Below are 5,928 nucleotides of genomic sequence, written 5' to 3' on the forward strand. Positions count from 1 at the left end.
GACCGAATAATGATAGATAAGTCCACATTAAGCTTTGCGTAACGCAAAACTACATTTCAACCTACATTTGTCTGTTACCTTAAACGGACAGAGTTTAAAACGAGTCCTGTTTGGATCGCAAATAATAACGGATTTTAATCAGACCTGTCGGAGGATGAATTCGAAAGTTTCAAGCTGTAACTAGTCAGGGAACTTTGGGCAAAACACCGAAATTCACCTTAAATTACCCTGCCTCTAGGTTAAGTGAAAACTTAATGTAAAATGAAACAAACAGGCCATCAACCTATCATCGCCCTACCTTACTAATTTGACCTTACTAGTTGACCTTGAGTGCATATGTCATAAATGGTAACAATTATAATGTTTACATTAATGCTGAAATATGCAAAGATATGACCGACTAAGACATGAAATAAAGACATGAAAGCTCTATATCCTTGATCTTGAAGATACGTCATTAAAAATTGTCAAGACACACAGTTTCATTGCAGATGACAATTATATATTGTACAAAAACCGATGCAGCAAAATCTCACATATTGAATAGACAGCAAGAAGCGTATAACTCAAACCCCAAATTAGAGAGTGAAATAATGATTTTTCCATTCAAAAAAGTCAGAGCAGTATCTGTCATTAAAAAGAATAAATGAAAACCTTTAAAAAAAAACTCCAAATAAAGTCCTTTTAAACCCCACAAATAAGCGCCGAGTGTTCTTTAGCTAAAAAACGATAAATTGCCCCTCCCCTTACAATTGGTTTTTGTGTCTTTTTTGGGCTTAGAATTCTTTATAAAAAGAAGCGATCGCCCTCTTTGATAAAAAAATAATAAAAAATAATAAAAATAAACTTATTTACGGGGCAAACAAAATTGGAAACCCAAATCTACAATGGGCCTCAAGGGGTAAAGTAGATTTTAATTTCGCTGTAAATTTTGGCGGCCATCTTGAATTTTGACTACTTTTGTCCACACTTGGTTTTCTGGCATCAAGGGGTTTTGGGAAATTTAAAGACGTTACAAAACATTTTGAAATAGTTTGTAAAATGCACATTTTCAAGATCACCAAAAAATAATATCACGCGATTTCCCCGCTAACTTTTCCTGCAAGAAAAAAATTCAATTTTTTTCAGTTTAAGGGGGTTTAAAAGCCCTCAATGCGACAGCGATAACCAATAGCCGCGCCATTGAGAAAACCAAAAAAGGGGCGTTTGCGACCCCAGCAAGGGTCCAGACCACCCCCCGCATTCCGCTTTATTTATTTATTTTTATTTAAAATTCCCGATTGTAAAACCCCATTTAAAAAAAAATTTCAAAAATGTTTGAGATTAAAATTTTTTTAAAAAACATACAGACGTTAAAACCGGTAGTTTTCGTTTCCTCATTATTTTCGGTTTTAAACAATTACTTAGCCCTTTTTAACCAAATTTTTGACAGAAAAAAAAAAACCAAAGACAGGCGTCACGCAGATAAGTCCCATTTTTTTTAATGACGACATGCATGCTCACCTATACAAGGGACATTGGCCTTTTAAACTTCTCCTTTTAAAAAAATTATAACAAGGAATTTAAAAAACCATTTTTTCGTTTACAAATTCTGCAGAAATCTCAAGAGAAACCGACATAACCAAAACTTTCGGGACAGACTCAATACAATTAAACTGGCAAACGCATTCAAACCTAAATAATAAAAACTATACATAGTCCACTACTGTTAACAAATGACCAAAAAAAATACGCGGGAAGTCACTTTTGCTTAACATCCACTCCCTTTCCCCCTTGCAGACGAAAAAAAGGGCGATAGGGTCTTAACCCCCGGTTTTTGTTGTAAAATTATTCCCCCATATCCCCTTTCAACCAACCCAGTTTTTATTTTTTTAAAGAGAGGAAAACCCAAAATTTGTAGCCGTTTCCCTAAACCCGGTTTTAAAAAACCCCAAAAAATAAAAAAAACCAAACTTCTCTCGTTTTTAAACTTTGTTTGGGCGTTTTTGAAAACCAGAGAAACCAGTAAGCCGAAATATTGTTAAAATTTTTTTTAAAAAATTTTTTTTGGGTTTTTTTTGAGGGGAAAAAAAGGAAAAATTAATTGTAAAAATTTAGGGGGTGAAAAAGAAAAGAAGTTTAAAGGGGTTTTTTTTATTTTTTTAATTTATTTTGTAAAATAAAATTTTTGATTTTTAAAAAGTAAATTTTTTTGTTAAAATTTTTATGGTGAAAATTTTGAAAATTTTTGGGAGGGAAATTAATTTATTTAAAAAAAGAGGTTTTTAAAAGTTTTTGTTTTAAGTTAAATTTAAAATAAAATTTTGTTGATTGGTTTTTTTAAAAGGGAATTAGGTTTTTTGAATTTAAAATTTAGTAGGAAAAGGAAGATAAATAAAAAATATTTGTTAAAATAAATTAATTATTGGTCAATAATGGCCTGAAATATATTAAGTTCCACCACAACAAAAAAATATATAAAATATTTGAAAACCCCAACGCCTTGCTCAAAAGAGTATTTCTTTAAAATACGCAAAAAACAAATAAAGTCAATACTAAGATTGGGGAGTAATAAGAACGGTAATAAACTATTTACAATAATTTTGATTTTTTAATCTCGAAAAATTTTAGCTTAAAAAAAAAATGAGGACTTGAAAAATTTCCATGATTCAAACAACATGCTGGGATAAAAGTTCAAATTAAAAGTGTTTAAGTATAGGGAGAATCTAATCTAAAACACCACCAAATAAACAGACCAATAAAAACGAACGCCCCACAGCCACAGCAAGAAGATATTTCCAATGCCTTTTTTAATATACACCCCTTTTTGTCTACTCATTCAGGTTCAACTTTTAACAACAATAAAAAAAATTTTTTTTAAAAACTCGTTTTTTGTTTCTCACAAACGGTATTAAAATTTTAAAATTTTTTTTTTATTAACTGAATTGGAACCCCCGAGACCTATTTTTTTCATTTTCAAAAATTTTTACAGGTCCGGGATATTTTAAATATATGAGAAATTTTTCATTAAAGAAAACTAACTTCAACTTTTGTTTCCCCCATACCAAAATAATAAGATAATTTTGCATTAAGGGAATAATAACTTCAAACACTTAGATCCGCTAGAAACATTCTATATGAATTATATGATAGGGGGAAATGTATACCAATTAAATCACCGCTACAATATACCAACCAATTACGACAAAGCGCCTAGCATACAACGAATGCGCACATCCCACAGCAAAAAAATATTTCGATGCGCTTTATGAACACACCCAAAGTAAACAATTCAATTGGTCCAATATTTTCATATAAATAAAACTCGCTTTCACCGGCTCACTAACAAAATGACATTTTACCCTTTTTAAAACGTTGGGAACCAAAAACATATTTCTCTCCGGAACGGATTTCGGGGATACACTGAAAAAAAGAAATGTTTTGCATTACGGGATTAGCTAACTTCAGAATTTAAATTTTCCATACCGAGATCCCTAATTCGCTTATAAATTACATATAAGAAAAATTTAAAATACAACCATTAAAATCACCATCACTTTATACCAGATAAAATTACGGCAAAGCCCACATACAAACAAAACGCACAATTCAAAGAAATTTCACAAGTTTAGACTGCTTAATATATTTAAAAACGACTTGTACTCACTTGTCGGCAACTTTTGCATAAAACCAAAACTCGCTTTCATTAACAATGTCTAAATTACACCCCCAATTACCAGACCAACTAGGGAAAAAGCGCCTACCCAAACAAATAACGCACACATCCACAACAATCAACAAACCCAAGTTGGGACAAAAAAGTATTAAATTTACAACGCAATTTTTTTACAAAAAAAAAATACATAAAAATATCCAATCAAAAAATAAAGATTTTTAATCTAAATGAGCACGTTTTAGAAGGAAATGTCCATCAAATTTTCCAAAGTAAATTCTTATAAGTTTAGTTTTTAAAAATATGGTGAATGTACATTTTTATTTACAAAATAGCTACCACGTGATTTTAATCCAAGAGAAATTTTCAGTGCAAAGAGCCACGTCCCTTAAAACTTAAAATACATAGATGCATTTAAGTGGGAGTAAAAAAAAAAAATTTCTATTTAAAGTTTAAGAAAAAACCCTTTTTAACAGAAAAAAATAAAAAAAATTATATTTTGATTTTAAAAAGGAACAAATTTAAAAACGATTGTGTGTGGAAAACTTGGGAATACTTTTCTTTATACGAAAAAAAGAAAAAGCCAGCTTCTCAGGAAAAGAAAAGTTTAATAACATTACTTTAATCAAAGAATTCTATAAATTTTTATTAAATAATTTTTATTGTGGCAAAACAATTCGTAATAATTGATCTTTTTTAGAGGTTTACTGATTGTTGAGCGCTCTTTTTGCACACGTAAAGAGCGCATGCGCTTTAAAAAAACAAAACATCCTGTAAAACATCGGGTCAATCAAGGGGCACAAAAAAAGGTCTAAAAAGCGTTTCTGGATGGGTTTAAGAGGCGACAAAAAACCCCTTAATGTTTTCACCTTTTTAAATGTAACTTGAATTAAAAAAATTCTTGGACTTGTACGCTTCGTCAATAAAATTATTTCTTAAAAAATTTTTATCCAATAAATTAGTTTCAACTTATAGAAGAACAAATAAAAATATTAAAGCCTTGGGGGTCTTTTTTGATTTTAAATCCAGACAAAATTTTCGGGACAACAGTTGGCAGCTTTTGTGTTATTTTCTCAAAACCTACCTTTCAAACGTTTTAGTGGGAGTTTTAAAAAAAACGACAAAAATTTTTTTAAACCTCAAATGTGCCCAGCCCCTTAACTTACTTTTGCAAGCAACAGGGCATCATTTGAAAACTTTATAGCAATTGCTTAAATGTTCATACAAAATAAAAAGGTTAATAATCGAAAATAAAAATAAATTTGGGGGACGCCGATTTCTAATATGACATTGACCGTAAGAAAATTACAATGAGCACGTTTCCGAGCATACAATACACCAGCGCGCGCGCGAAAAAAAAACAAATAATTGGGATTTGAGGCTGGACTCCAATTCAGTTTAACCTCGAAAACCGATACAAGAATTTTGAAGTGGGGTAAAGCAAACTGCTAAACTTTTTTTCTCTTTTTATTTTTCAAATGGCAAGCTTTTTAATCTTTTTACGATAAGGTAATACTGTTTGGGGATTCTGGTGTTGCAACCACCAAGCGCAGTTCTGATATGGGCTTGACCGATGTCTTAGAGCAATCTGAAAAGGAAAAATCAAGATGCTGTTGCACATGTCTGTCCATTGCGATTCATTTAGCTTTCAATTTATTTTAGTTTAAAAATGAAAGCAAAAGCTTTTTAAAACCACTCGGGGTCGGAAAACTGTAAAACCGTACTTGCACGAATGGGTGCGGGGTGACCTCGTTGGGCTCTACCACGCCCTTCCACAATCCAAATAATTAAAGTGAAGGTTGGTTTCAAATGTTCAAACTTCTTTCTTTAGTAGTTGCAAGATGAAAAGATATTAAAAATGAAATAAGACTACGGTCATTTGTGACTTTTAGACCCTTTTTTTCAAACCCCACAATGATAGCGAAAATTCAAACAATATAAAACTGTCTTCTAAAACTAAACCTTAACAAACCAAGAATTAACTTGATTATACCATAAGCCATTACTTGTGCACCAAGGAGATTCCGGACAAACCCCCGACGGGAAAAAGAGCCATGGTCATAACGCAACGGGGGGGTGGGGGGGGTAGGCACCGAACCCCCACACAGCCATTATCTAAATATAATCTCGTTAAAATGAAAATAATTACTTTGTACTGGGTGAAATTTAAATCCAAAAACACAAAACATTCGTATCTTCACTTACCAAACGTTATATTTATTCAACTTAGGTGAAAGGTATTTATGCCTTCCTGGCTTTCATGGCTTTAAAGTACC

Source organism: Mercenaria mercenaria, chromosome 18, assembly GCF_021730395.1.
Source record: "Mercenaria mercenaria strain notata chromosome 18, MADL_Memer_1, whole genome shotgun sequence".
In the NCBI taxonomy this organism is placed as follows: domain Eukaryota; kingdom Metazoa; phylum Mollusca; class Bivalvia; order Venerida; family Veneridae; genus Mercenaria; species Mercenaria mercenaria.